This window comes from Chrysoperla carnea, chromosome 3 (genome assembly GCF_905475395.1).
Source record: "Chrysoperla carnea chromosome 3, inChrCarn1.1, whole genome shotgun sequence".
NCBI classification, from domain to species: Eukaryota; Metazoa; Arthropoda; class Insecta; order Neuroptera; family Chrysopidae; genus Chrysoperla; species Chrysoperla carnea.
In genome coordinates, this window is record NC_058339.1 from 29672458 (window position 1) to 29689085 (window position 16628).

The following is a 16628-nucleotide window of genomic DNA, read 5'->3' on the forward strand; positions in this document are numbered from 1 at the left end:
GGCTGGAGAATGGTAATGTTGTCCGAATCTCAAGCATATTAACTTTAAAAAAATACTTACTAACTATGTATTTATGTTTTATTAATATTTTTTTGTTGAAACTCGTTTCTTCCAAGACACACTATATTTGTATAAAGGGTTGGACAAAATATTAGTACTTTTATTGGCGTATTGGGAATTTTTCATTTTTTTAACGTCACTATAAAGTTCAAGGAGTTTTATTTTTCGTTTGAACATATGGTTGTTTATTTCATTTTTGTAATTAATCTTGACTCTTCCAAAAGCATTCAGACATTTGATTAAAATCATCATTTTGAACCATAAATTGAAGATTTCTGTAAAAATTTAAAAAAAGTAAATATCAGATTAAATTTTAATTTTTTTTAATACATCTCTTATTAATAATAGCTCATGTGTTATTCTGAAGTATGAGCTATATTGCTGTACAGTTCATTAAAAACCATTCGCTAGATTTAGCGTGAAAGCGTAACAAACAAACAAACAAACATGCTTACTTTCGCATTTAGAATATATAGATAATAGAGAATATCTCCCAATTTTGAAACATCATTTTGACTTTCGATACGCGCTTCCACAACCCTGGAATAATGTTTTTTTAAGTGATACTGAAAGAAAAAAAAACGTTTATATATCGGTAGGTATTTTGAAATATAATTTTTTTTTTTATTTGATAAATTTTATTTTCAATTATAATTGTAGTGTGGGAGAAGATATTTTAAAATTCCCATGATCGTTGTTTTGTTGTTACGGTTCTACTTGTTTCTTCTGTATGTGTTGTCAACGTGCCGCACCGCGCGGTCGGTCCGTTTTTCTCTGTGTAACAAGAGAGTTACTTATGTGTATCTAAATATCAATATATTTTAGTCTAAAAACAGAGATACATTTCTGTGACTACTTAAAACTTTAATAAAGTCTAATTTATAGTGTTTATTTTATTGGATCATGACTTCAGTAGCTCAAAATGTCCACCAGAAGTATTGACACATCTGAAGGAAATTTGAAGACAAGTTTTAATATTTGCTGGTTTAAACCAGGCACATATGTTTCGGTATACCGGTGAAGTTTACAGAAAAACTGTAAACTGTTGTTATACAAACTGGAGCGTGTGTGCCAGCCGCTGCATGTCACCACACTTCACAGGCCCAGAAACCTGAGCGTATTTATGACGCCTTTATAGTTTTAGATAGTTTGTGCCTTGTTCCTTGAGTACACAGCGTACGATCGGCTCGTTGCAAGTAACTTCCAACTAGCTATCAGTCTTTCCTAGAGAGAAATAGATGTTCTCATAACTGTATTTTTCAGTTGTGTTGGAGGAGTTACAAGTTACAACAATTTTTATAAGACTTCTTCATTCATACGGAAAAAATTACGGTTATATGTAGGATCTGAAATAAGCTAGTTTAGTAATCTTGAATGAATATATTCATTTCTCTTGGTGAACCAATTTTTACACCAGACTTTGCTTTTCACTTCTTTTTACGATTCGTTGTCACTAACAATCCAAGCTAAACGATTACTTCGCTTCCTCGTGTGTCCACCCTCTCGACTGAGTTTAAATATTCCGGTTAACCGTAGCGTGTGTGTGCTCTAGACAATACATAGAACATAAACATATTCTTCCTTCTTACAGGTGCGAATTTACCTTGCAACTATATCGCAAAGTGTGTACCGGGCTTTAATAATGCTTTATGGAAATGTTTTTACTCTTGAAAAACTATTTGCCTATTCAAGTTACAAAGTGGAAAGGTTCTTTCTGCAGTTTAATTATGATCCTACTAAATTTATTAGAACGTTCAGAGGAAATAAATTTGAATGTGAACTTATCAAAATTTAAACTCCAGAATTAAAATAGATATTTTTTTTCAGTTAAATGCTTGAAGTAAATACAATTTTTGGGTGAAAGTGCAATGAAATAATAAGTTTCAAAATTATTTTGCGTTTACAAAAAAAAAGCGTTTCTGTGTTGTTGCATGATTATAGTTTTTTTTTGAACTTTCAATTACACAGACTTGGGGAACTAATGGAGAAGTATATATAAAATAGGCTCTACAATAATGTAGAAGCAATACTATTACATTGACTCTTTCATAAAATGGAATAACTTTTTAGTATCTATAGTAAAATCATTTCTTTTAACCAGTGTTGAGTTTGCCGACAATATTTAACCATTATTACAAGGCAACTAAATATCAGGCAATATAATATAATATAAAACAACATTGCACAATAAATAGACAGAAACACAATCGCGAAGGATTATAGAAAAGAGTTGGTATTAAATCGATTGTGTATTTTGTTTCATTATGGTAGCGATTGTAGTAAGTGGAGGTACAAGCGAATTTTAGCAAGCGTTATTTCATTGAAGAGGGAGTATCTACATATTACAGAGGGAATCCATTTGAGCGTAATTAATTCAAACGAAAAAACGATTATGATGAACTCGTTATTATTATAATTTCGGTTGATTACTTTAATATCCACTTAATTTTTGAAAACTTTTTAAAAGTTTAAATTAGTTGCTGGCCTCATCCTTCATTTAACAAGAAGATACATGGTAAAAGTTTTAAAAATACTTTATTAAAAATTTTGAAATTGCCTTTCGATTCGATTACGCTATCCGCAATTATATATATTTTTCAATCAAATCTGCACTTACTCCAAACAGTATTTTGTAGGTTCCTCTCCCTTTACTAACACTAATAAAAAAACTGAGTGTAGAGGATTCATTAATGATCAAAAATAAATATTATCCACTGCATTATAACAAGACACAATCCAAAGGACAGAAGCCCAAAACATTAACTATCTAACCAACCATGTACAACGCACCCACAATAAACAAAAAATGTCCAATGATGTATCTAAGTATATTTAATATAGGGTTCTGAAGTTCAATCAATCCACTGCACATCAACTTACATAAAAGTTGTCCGAAATTAGGGTTTTTGTTTCATCAATCGTATTTCTCCAAGAATGGATTTGATTCAAATAAAAGTTTGTAGAGAGCTTTTAGATAGAAATTTAAAATTAATAGGTTATACAAATTATTTAAGCTATAATTTTTAATTAATGACAATTGATAGATTTATTTCCTCACGATTAAAATCAAAGCGTTGATACCTTATGAAATTTATGCTCGAGCTTAAAAAAAGATATAGAACAATAAAATATAATACATCACGCTTTTATCAAGGGAAAAGAAAGATAGTGTTTTAAGAGATGTTTAATCACATAATTTTGTACATTTATTTAACTTTTAATTACTTTATTTTGTACCTATTAGTTCAACTCAAAATTTTACAAAGAAGAAAAGAACTAGTTCAGTAGTTTACATAGATGCTTTAATAGTCGGGACTCATTAAACTTTATACCGACTCAAGTCTTCTCAAAAATGAGCCCCGACTCTTTAAGTCGCTTTTCAGTTCTTTTTAAAGCATTCGTTTTTGTTGATTTTTTAAATTTATTTTTTTGTTTTACTTTTTATTTAGAATTATCGAATATCAATTCAATGATACCGCACTTAACATATTACTACTCGATATGTTTGTTTCATTTTTTTAATAACCTATCTAAGGTCACTTGGGTTTTTAAGACGTTCAGGCGTTTGGGAAATACGAGGTAAAAAGAAAACAAACAAAATACGCGCTAAAAACATAATCCCTACATCACAGTAATATACCTTTCGATGAGCTACGGATTCCTAAGAAAGTGAATATATAGTATTAAAGGAACCGTATATGTGTTGATCAAGCTATCGGCATGCTACTTTACAATACTTACATGTGACCGGTCAACCACGGTTGTTGAAAGATACAAGAATAAAAAAATCTAAATTATTACCTATCAATGACATTTACTGTTTTCTGTAACGTCAGGTGATTTTTTTGTATTTTTTTAACTGCCCAGTTTTTTTGTTGTTGTACCTGTTAATCGTTTAAGTTTTTTTTTTTTTTTTAAAAAAAGGCAAATAAAGTTGTAGTTAAGGATCGCTTTTATAGGTTTTGTGTATTTTTTTATGAACTGATATCACCATTTTTGTCTCTGGTGGAGTGTAGTTTTTGTTTTGTTTTGAGTCTTTTAGGTATGAAAAGTGCTCATGCTGAGAGTTTATACGACCTGTCAGTCTAATTAAAGTATCACAACGATGAGACGTCTCTTACAAAAAATTTAAATGACAGTTTTTATGTGGTTGTTTGATATCAAAATTGTAAAATGGTTTTTTTTTATAGTTTCTTCAACCGTAAAATTTAATCTTGCTCGATTATGCTCGTGCAAAAATTCTGACATAATAATAAGCATATACCGTTTTTAAAATAAGGTTTAATAACCTTTAAGGTAGTTTCAGTATGGTATTTGTTGGAGGTCCTATGCCCGTATCCGAAAACACTAAAAAATTGGCGATGATCTTCAAAATCGATTTGGTTTGGAAAAGGCATGACATAAAATTTTAACATATAAATAACTACAATAGAAATGAATGGTCAAATAAACTTGGCTCCATTCATTTCAAAAAGGGAAAGGGTAAAATAATTAAGTAATTCAAATCAATAATTCAAAAGAACAAACTCAACTCAAATATTTCAATTTCAATTAAAATATTTCCAAAAATTTGTCTCAAAAAATGATAGCCCTCTAAGTATCCTTTTCATCTCATCTGATGTCCTTGACCATCACTTTGATATTGATTTAAGAAGGAGTGTTATAAGTTTAATGTTTAATGTGTGCGTCTGTGTGTTTCTCATTGGCATCGTAGCCATTAACCGGTCGAACCGACTCGATTGAGAACATTTTATAGCTAAGTACCCAAAAATCGGTTTACAAGGAATAAATCGCATTTGTCGGGGGTTTTTTAAATTTTGTAAATTGCACTTGTTTATATTTTCAATTACGAAAACAAATACATTTTTTTAAACCAGTTAATCGACATATTTATAACTTCATATAGCACAAAATACCTAATAATATAGTCACTATAATATGATCACAATATTCTGTTGTCATTAATGAGTATTATTTGAAAAATTGTGTGGGCAAGAATAATATAATATAATGAAATGGAATGAAAAAAAAAAAAAATAATATTTTGTAGGTGGTGATGTTATGTACTTATCATATAATAGTAAGTGCCATTCTTTGATTATGATATCATCATTAAATTTTGTATTTACTTTATTTGACAATCACACATTTTATTATTTTATTATTTATAATTATTATATTATTGTGCTAAAAACTTATATAATATATTATGTGGTATTGAACTATTATTATTTATAGTTTAATTTGAAACTATACTATACTTGCAAATAGGGAATATTTTCATGTATTTTTTTTATATTTTTAATTCATTGTTTACACCGTGATAACATAGTAAAAAATATAAATACTGTTTAAAAATGCGTTAATTAAGTGTAAATAAAAATATTTAAAATGGATAATAATTTTGAGATGTTTAAACGCAGTCTTTTTGGCGCTTTCTGGTGATGACGTATTGATATGTGACCTGTCAATTGATGACAGTTCAATGTATAATTTAAACTTTAAAAAAGTGAATTTACAAAACAGAATTTACACTCGTTATTATTAAGTTTTGTAATTAAAAGTCGTAGAATAATATAACTCAATGTAATACCATACAAAATATAAGTAATTAATACCAGTATGTCAACGAATTTGACAAGCTAATACTATGTGGTTATGTCCGTTTTAATATTTGAATTTCCGTTATAGAAGTTTTGAATTATTCTCACTGAATTTACACTTTAATTAGTTAATTTTAAGTAATTAAAAATATATTAATTACTAAAATAATGGTTTAGCTGAAATGTCCAGCCAATAAAGTTACGGTCTTGCTTTTGCTGGACTAACTATTAGAGCGCCTCCCTTCCTTTGAGTCAAAACCATGTCATGGGAAACGAATCCAGCTTGCAAAAGAAAAATATATATTAATATGAAGCGTAATTAATTAAAATTTTTTTTAAATATATAACTTGTAATTAAGGTTTGGAAATCACGACCAATGAATGTAAATAATGTTTTATTTTTATTTATAAAATCAAAAATATATATACATTAATAAAATTTAAACACTTATTATTGCTGCGTGATATTTAATATTGTAAATTTTTTTAAGACACAAGTATTATCTGATTTTGGTGTAAAGAAATTATATTTTTAACGAGCAAAAATATATGTGTACGAGTATTTTAATATTCAATTTTTATAAATTATAATAAAGACCGGTCAAAATTTTGTCTACAAGATGTTCCTAAATATACCGATAGTCAATGTACTCACATATTGGGTTGACTACTAAATCAAAAGTATCTTTTTTAAAGTAATAAAAAAAAAAGGATGCGCTTCATTTATAATGTACCACGGAATGACGGGAATATAGTTCCTACCGGATGTACAACGACATCTCTCGATCTTTTTTATGCTTGTATTTTTAAGGCGGGCATCAGTTATTTTCTTGGTAGCAAACATAAATATAATAACACACTTGGTAAAAGTGTGTCATTATATTTTATTTTATTTTAAAAAAAATTGGGTTTACGGACATTATACCTTAAGCTTCTTACGTATTCAATTTTTTTTAACTTCCCAGAGGAAGTTATTATAATGGGGCCGATTTTGAAAATCTACAGTTTTACATATTTCCGCGGTTTCAAGGCCGCAATATCCGAATCAAACCTTTTCAATGTGATGTCTGTGTGTGTGGGTGTGCGTATGTGCGTATGTTCGTTCGGATTTTTTCGCCTCGAAAATCTCGCGAACCAGTTATGACACTAACACGTGACTGGGCTTATTCAACGCGTAATCGCGTCTTTAATAACTGAACGAGTTTTCAGGAGAATTATTTCAGCCGTTTTTTAATGGTAATAAAAAAAACTAGAAAAAACTTAATAAACAGAATCTGAAAAGTGGATAAAACACATCATTTATCTATGGAGATAATGATCATTCCAGCATAAGCTGCAGTACATGTTCGAAGAATAATCTATGAAGGCTCACAAGACCTTTTTTTTAATGTTTTTCCCTCTCTATGAAGTTAGTCGTGTTTTCTACAGGGGTCGCACTCACATGACTTCAGTACCACACCGAATATGTACTGCCAATTTATTCATTAGTATAGGTTTTTCCAAAAATATACGATCATATAAAATAATCTGCTTTTAGTATTAAGCCGTAATGCCCTCTAGAAGAGAATCGTGGATCATCTTGTAACGAATACCAAACAAGTACTTCGCGTATATAGTGTGTCACTTGAATAATTTATTAAACGTCAATACGAATTATCATAATTACATACCTATGAATATAAATTATCAACATTGTGCCATCATATACTATACAGTACCTACACTAGGTATACAAACACAACACAGCATAAATCGAGAACTTGATTCAGCTATAGCCGTCCCCATAGACACTCATACACACATATCAAATATAATAATAATATGTAAAATACCTTTATTATAATATACCACTAATTAAATATTTAATTAAAAATTATCAAGTGAAAAAAAATTTAAACAACAAATTTTATCAAAAACTAGCAGTCAAACCCGGCGTTGCTCGGATTTAAATATATTGCATGTTTAATTCTATGGCACTCTAGAATATTCAAATAGTTCGTTCTTTTTCACTTCAAAGTCAAAATCACTTGAATTTCTAAATTTCAATTAATCTTCTCTCGACTGTAAACACGATCCGACTGACGGAAAGTCACTGGATGTTGGTTTATATATCATCGAATTTCGAAATTTCTAGTACCAGAACACTCTAGAATATTTAGGTGTATATCACTTCCAAAAATTTAATTTGATTAATATGCTTTCCGTTTACACTCGCTTTGTTTTCTTTTTAGATCCGAGCTCTGTGCTTTCTCAAGAAAGACTGACTCAAGTGAGAGGACCTCCTTTTATAACATGAGTTTGTACTAGAGGCTTCTGGTTCAAAGAATGTTCGAGAGAAGGGTTTTATTCTATTCTATTAGCTACTATTGTCCTTTTTCTGGTTAGAAAATCGTTTAATTTAGTAAAATTGATATCCAGACAGAATATTTTAATATAAATAACTTACTTTTAACAATAAAACCCTTGAAAAACACACTAGACTTGGTTGAAATTAAAAGATTTAAATTTCGGAAGAAGGCCCAGAAAGTTCGTGTCCGGTTCTGGCTTGATAGTTCTACTGGCCATCGAGAGATGGCGCAATTAGCTCTCGGCGGTCAGTTTGAGTTTATCATGATTATAGTTGTTGGTTTAAACAAACTTTCTAGATCATTTCTAGAACTTTTTAGAATTTTCTAGAAAATTTCGAATCGATTTTGACCGTTACACACATTTTAGAACTTTTTAGATCATTCCAGAAATATATTTCTGAAAATTTCCGAAATTTCACGTGAGTAAGAAAAGGGTAGATATATATTTTTTCACATTTGTTCTACCCACAACTACCCACTTCCACCCACCGCAGCCAAGACTTTCACCAGAAGAAAAAGGGGTATTTACCGCCCCAAAGGCAAGTTGATTGAAGTTGGTGGTCTTATTCAAAATAAACTATTTCCATATAAGTAGTTTTCATCATTAATTGGGAGAGATAAATTTGCCAGAGCTGTAGACATTGTGTACTTGAAATACGTTTGTCGCTTTTTTGACTTTCTAATTAACTTAAATCACCCTGTATGTCTAATACGATAACAAGATAAATAAAAAATGTATTAAATAAATTGTATATGTAAGTATTTAATTTTTTTATTGAAAAAAACTGATAAATCGTTGCCAATGAATGTGAAATACCTTTAATGCACACAAACAAACTATAAATAGACATCAATTCAAACTGTTTTAGTTAAAAAGCAGCTACTTGAATGAAGAAGTCTCTTGTTAACAAATCTAAAAAGTATATAACCAGCGAATAAAAGCCAGCCACCCATCATAGTCAGTCACAGTCCAAAGATAATGAGATGGATAACAATTGAATGCGGCAGTAATATATTGGTCTAACTTAATGCTTCATTGATCATTTCAAAAATAATATTACCTTTATAGTGATTTGTGTAAAATAAATTAATGTTTTATAAAGGTAAATAATATGGACATTAGTACAGAATGTATCAAGGGATATGTATTAAATTTGGTTTAACTTTTTTTTATCATTGACTGATTCTCAAACTTGATGGCAATTCTTATGACAATAATATGTTATGATTTATCTTATAAGACAAAATAATTTTTAAATAATGATGCAAACAAAAATCATAGATACTAACTACTACTATTTTATAATATTACTAGATGTGAATTATCCGCTTCGCTGGGAAATTTCAATTTTAAATTCAAAGATTATTGTGTCATAGCCATCACTTCATATGCCGTCACTTATGATCCTCTTGTTCAATTTTACTACTTTCGTACGGAACTCTAATTTTTTTGCCCATGTTAGTCGCAGATTATGAAGCTTTCTATGCTAAGGCATATATATTGCAGGCTATGGTTTAATTCATAGCCTCTGTTGCTTTCACCTTTGTAAATGAAAACCTATTTTCCGTTATTGCGTTAATCTTAGTTTCATATTTTGTAATTTTCAGAATTTCTTCTATAATTTTATTTTCTGGACCGTAAGTTTCATACAAAAAGTTTCATACCCTAGTTTCACCCTCTCTATGGTAAAATTTTCACAAAGTATGAATATCGTATTTATTTATATCTATTCAAAAGTCAAAAAAAATAAGCTTCTAGCTTTAAAAATGTCCATACAAACTCCAAACAAACTTGCATCCACTATTTCAACCCTTTACAGCCCGTTTTTCGTGTTAAAAGTAGCCTATGACCTTTTCAAGCTCTAGACTGTGTTTGTACCAAATTTCATTTAAATCGATTCAGTAGTTTAGGCGTGATTGCGTTACACACAGACAAACAGAGTTATTTTCGCATTAATAATATTTGCAAGGTCTAGTAAGGATTTTCTTGGTTTTTCCTACAAAAATAGTGTACGGCTGTTCCTTACAATCGCATAATAAATTCTATTTGGGGGTAACAGTTAAGTGAAGGAAAAGCAGGAGATCATTCCGTGAGTTCAAGCAAGTATTTCTTTTCTATTAATTTTATAAAATCATTAGTTTTTCTTGTTGAAAGACATTAATTTCTATCCGAGAAATTTTTTATTCATCTTATTTTGACATCTCATTTAAAATTTGAAAGCAGTCAGCTGCTCTTTAAATTTTATTCCAAGTCAGTTCACTTTTTAAAAAATGAAAAAAATATATGTACATCTTGAAATAAAAATCGACTCATAACATGTATTGTCAAAACTTCGATCTTCTTAGATTAATCCTTCATTGTATGTGCCTACTATTTAAAGGAAAGATTTCTCAATATCATTTTAAAAATCTTGCTCTTCGTTATTTTAACTAGCACACATAACAATCAATGAAAAATGATTATTTTACAAAATATAAATTATAGTTAAAAACTTTTTCTTTTCAACTTAAAAGAAGGAAAAAAAAAAACTTTAAAATATGAATTTCATGCCATTCACTTTTTGTGTATTTACATTCTCCAAACTATCTCTTTCATAATATATAAAATTTATATTTAGTTAAGATTTTATAAATTAAAGAAAAAATTGTATTTTATCGTCTTAAGACACAGAAAATTATTGTTTTATTTTTGTTAAACGAATTGAAAATATTTAATTTATGTTTTTATTAAATTTATGCTTTTATTAAAGTACAGAATGATACATAAATTAAATCAATAACAATAACATTTTCAGTTGCTTTTACTGTCATTGTAAATCGTCACAGTAACTGCGTTAGTGTTTAACTGTTATTAAGTTCGTAAAAAATAAAATTTCTGAATCGATTGTGAAACATGATGCAAATAATAAACATGCATCGAAATGATAAAGTATATAAAAGACATAGTGTCAAAAAACTAAAATTTAATATAAAAAAAGGAAAATATAGAAATATAATCTTGAATTTATTGATTTGTTGAAAAAATTGAAAAACAACTTATGAAATATGCATTTGAAAAACACAACTTATGAACTATGCGTTTGGGTGTGTGTGTATTGGGTAGATGTATACGCACTAGGTCTCAGTATCATGTACAGTGACATGACTGTTATCACAAATAGTGCACTTATACATATATGAACAAGTTTATATTAACTTAATAGGGAATATAAATTTATTTTTTTATATTTTTAATTCATTGTTTACACCGTTATAACATAGTATAAAATATAAATACTGTTTAAAAATGCGTTAACTAAGTGTAAAAAAGTATTTAAAATACAGAATAATTTTGAGAAGTTTAAACGCAGTCTTTTGGCGCTCTCTCTTGATGACGTATTAATATGTGACCTGTCAATTGGTGACAGTTCAATGTATAATTTTCACTTTAAAAAAATGAATTTACAACACAGAATTTACACTCGTTATTATTAAGTTTTCTAATGAAAAGTCGTAGAATAATATAGCTTAATGTAATACCATACAAAATATAAGTAATTAATACCATATAGTATGTCAACAAATTTGACAAGCTAATACTATGACGTTATGTCCGTTTAAAAATTTGAATTTTCGTTTTAGAAATTTTGAATTTCTCTTACTGAATTTATACTTTTATTAATTAATTTTAAATAATTAAAAAGATATTAATTACTAAAATAATGGTTTAGTTGAAATGTCCAGCCAATAAACTTATGGAAAAAAAATATTTAAATCAAATTTAAGTTTCATGAATATTCCCTATTATAATGACCTAGACGAGAAAAACTTTTTGTGATTTTTCTAGTGTCATTCTGGGATACATATAATCAATGGAATGCAAGTGAAATAAATAATGATTTTATTTTTTAGTATAGGTTATTCCAAAAATATATTATCATATAAAATTATCTTTCGGTGCATGATTTTAAAATGTAATACAATTCCTTTCACCATGTGACAACTTTAATGTTGTATTACATACCAATTTATACACCATTACAAGAGCGTTATCAACAAAAAATGTAACAACAATATGTATATATGCATGTAGATATGTATTGTATGTAGTATATACCTACAACTTACATGAAAATGTAAATATAAATAGTAATATGACATATTATAAAAATGTTTTATAATAATGAGAGTCAAATACTAGTTATTTTATTATATTATTTACATAAATAATATGTACAATCAATTGTCATTAATAATTATTATTTATAAATAAAATTATTGATATTAATATTCAATTAGAATTATTTGTTATTCATTCTTCCGGTCTATTTTTAAATATTTTATAACTTCAGGATTAGTTGAGTTAACAAAAAAAAAAAAAAAAAAAATTGTAGTATAAAGTACAAAGCGAAATTTCGGGGACCCTAGTCTGTCTTTTTGAGAATTGATAAAAGTAAGGCTGGTTATAAGAAAGATTGAGTTTGAGAACCACTGTCTGTGGTTCAAGTGTCGAAATTATGAAAATCAAATTATTCGATTTTTTTTTCGTCTGCCATAGCATTTTAAAAGATAGTTTCAGACACACACTTCGATTGCAACTGTGGACTTAAGTATGCTGAGACATTGTTCATATAAACTAACGGGAAAAATATTCGAATTGATTATAGTTTTACGCAATATTGTACCACTTAAATTGAAAACAAGTGATAATAATAACTAACATAGCTAATTGGCTTAATACTCTGTATTAAATATATATGTTAGTATTACGGATTTAACTTAAATAAATGTATCAAACCAAAGTTGTATCTTGTTAAAATATAAATATATTTCTTTCTCTGTATTTACCCGTTTTATTCTATCTCTAATTTACCTAGTCCCTTTTTGAAAAACTTTGTTTTTAATGAAATTTTATGTTCTTTAATGAAACAATTTTAGTAAATCATTCCTTTTTTTTTTGTTTCAGGTGAGAGTCAGATTATTTCATTCAAAACAACCAAGTAATGAAATGGTAATTATTAGAATTGAATAATTATTAAATCAGAAAAACTATCGATTTCAACGGGTTAGAAAAATTTGGTATGGCCAGCAAATTGTTATTTTAATTTGACTATACGCTAATCGTGTTAGTCAAAAATTTTTCTTTTGACTCCTTTTAATAGATGATTATTTTATTCATTGTGTGCGTAGTCATGGTAGGGACAATAAAATCGATGCCAGCGCTTCCAGTGAAAAATTTTGACCATAAAGGAGACTATTATGACTAATTTTCAGTTCTTTACATGTTTATCTTATAGAAAATGTCAAATTAAAATTATTGAAAAACACTAATAAATTAAACTTAATGCATAAAAATTGTGAAAATAAGAAATCAAATTTCACAAATATTATTTTTCAAATGTAAATTATCATAATTATTTATTTAAATTTGTGAGACAATAATATTAAATTTTCAATGTTAGTCATAAATGCAATCCATACATTATATATACATCCATAGAAATCTATAATTAAAGTAGTGTATCGTTACCATGGAAACTCCTCTTATAAAACTTAAGAATAGAAAATAAAAATATTATTTCATATAAAAAATAATAAAATATAATGAAGTGTATAAATAACATTCAATAAAATAAACTAAAAATGGTTTTAGTGAGTTTAAGAAGCAATTTGTGTGTGCATTGTTTGCTGCGGGCATAAGCACATTAGAAACACCATCCATATACAAATAGTTTATGAGTTTAATACATTTATTATAAATATTAATAATTGTAATTGTTTCTGCGAAGAACAATATAATATTGTACCTACACCTACTATTTTTGAAATAAATATAAGTAATATGGTATGAAATTCCATGAAATATTTATTATACATTTAACATATATTATATATGTATTTATTGTTTAATATATCCTTAAATATTTATACAAGGTGCGCAACAAAAAACGTCCATTAATTTTCTATATTTTGAAACTATGTTCTTCATCGAACGATATTTGATTGCTGATTGGGAGTTAAAAGACACCAGAAACCGATATCCAGGTTATCTTAGAAAACTAAAACTTTTTCAATCGATTTTGAGAAAATGCAAAAATCTTTTTATAACATTTAAAAAAATTGAGTTGTGAAACTTAGCAGAAGTTAAAGAACAGAGATAGTTTAAAGTAAGTACAATTCAATTTTTATGTTATATCTAAATAAATATCCTAATCAAACCAAACGTAATGTATTGAGTTAACTACTACTAACTCACATATTAGGTTGACTACTAAATCAGTCTATGTCTTTTTTAAACCACTACTATATTTATTTCATACTACAAAAACTAAAAATAGCAAACAAGTATTTGACTTCGAAAATTAATACCTTCAATTTTCAGAAAAATATCTTGTAAATAAAAAAGTAAGCGTTACATTTATAATGTACCAAGGTACGAAAGGGTTAGGAGTTTCAGCTTAAATAAAACACTCTATATATTTAAATGTTTATATTATACATATATATAATGAAAATACTCATAATTTTAAAAACAATTAACATGACAGTTCATACATTAGCTATTAGTAACAACCATACGTGGTATTATTATGACTTTAAAAATTTTTATTTATGATTTTATTTTATGACAAAATTTTTTTATAAATTTTTTTCATATTATTATATTATTTTTGGTATCGGATATTCTTTATATAAAAATTAATTTTATATTTAATAATATTAAATTATTATTTATTTTTTTTTATAAGTTACATTTTTATTGTAAAATAATATCAAAATTTTTATTCTGTAATAAAAATAAATTTTTTAGTTTAGAACAACGAATATCTATAATAATTTTTTTTCTGTTTATATATTTTGGCTTGCAGTTTAAATTTCTTGTTATACGAATTGATACAAGTAATTGTAAAAAAAAAAAAATGAAAATAAAAATTTCAACTTACATTTGAACTTTTATTTATTAAAATGACCTAAAGAGTTTAATTGCTTAATAAATTTGCTAAAATTAAAAGAGCTCATAAATTATTTCTGTCAACTAAGCTAAACAAAATTCTAATTTACTGTTATTTTTTACTAGAGTGATACCCACCTGTGATTTAGAACAAAGAAATTTATAGTAAAATACAGTCTGTAAATTTGAATTCTCAAAAGAAAGATAGTTCATAATGCAAAATGTAAAATTTTATGCGAACGTAGATATTGCATGGGGCTCACAAATAGCTCAAGAACAGGTAATAATACAATAATTTAATAAGTTTGTCCAATTATCCTGATCAGGATATTCAGGATTGACGATTTTCATATCTTACCGAAAATATGCGCATTTAAAAGCGTGAGATGCTTTTTAAGATATTTTATAATGACTTTAATTGCCAACATTTGTAAATTAAATATTTACCATAATTGAAATTTAGCATCCCACGCTTTTTTACGATAAAATGATTTTTTTTGAACTTATAGAAATTAGTTTCAACTAATAAGTATGAATTTTTGTTGAATTCGAATTGAGACATAATTATTGAAAAAATCGAGGTATTTATTTCAATAATTAGTTTCAAATTTTTAGCCCAGCAAGTTTTGCACGTGTAGAATCAAATAAATTAATTACTGAATCAGAAAGTCATTCCCAACATTAAAACATTCTTAATCATATTATTTACTCATATAAAGTATTGAATCGACGAGAATCTTATTTGTTATTATTTATATTCCATAAATGGAATTTGAATATTAATTTTATTTATTGTTTATTGTTGATTGCTGTTATATTCAATTTGAAAATGAGATAATCAAAAATCTGTTTTTATTTTGTATTGTGAGTATTATGTGGTGTTTTCATTTATGTAGGTATATTGAAAATTATATTTTAAATATACCCTCAAGAAAGAGGTCATCTTTATCCATTCTTGGATATTTCTCTATATGTAAGTTATAAATTTTCAGAAAGTTGTAGCTACTGTAATTTATTGTATTTATGAAGGAAATTCCTATTTCAAACACGAAAGTATTCAGAAATTTTTCTATTTTATGTAATATTAACAACTAGCGACCTACCCCGGCTTCGCACTTATACGGATACTAAATATATTACAGATTGTCTTTATATACAAAAATGTGTTTATTTACGACATCCCATTAGAAACCTCTAAAATTATCAGTGTTTCTCTACTATATTATCCATGTATTATATATATAAACCTCCCTCTTAAATCACTCACTCTGTCTATTAAAAGAATTGCATCAAAATCCGTTGCGTAGTTTTAAAGATCTAAGCATACATAGCGACAGACAGCGGGATGTGACTTTGTTTTATACTATGTAGTGATGAATGATTTTTAAACTAGAGATTCTTAATTTTTTGTATAAATTTTTGCATTAGTATAAATTACAGTTATGTAATATGCAGAGTTGTCTAAATAAAAAACCAGACCATGTTTTACTTTGATAATAGTATTTCTCGAATTTTATCAACTTCTCAGTCCCCTTCGAAATGATGTTTTTCCACAGTTCTTAGGATTATGCATTCCTCCACCTATTCTCTAAACTGAACAAAAAAACATTGGAATGATATTTGAGTTAATGATATACCTTTTGGGAATTTTTCAACCTCCCAACGCCTCGTCCACTTTTTTATACC

The 16628-nt window shown here is 27.4% G+C and overlaps 1 protein-coding gene across 1 annotated transcript in view; it reads left to right on the forward strand.

The window, feature by feature from the left end:
- Nucleotides 1-16628, forward strand: part of LOC123295196 (early growth response protein 1) — a 128689-nt gene that overhangs the window by 47089 nt on the left and 64972 nt on the right. The gene's annotated exons all lie outside the window — the stretch shown is intronic.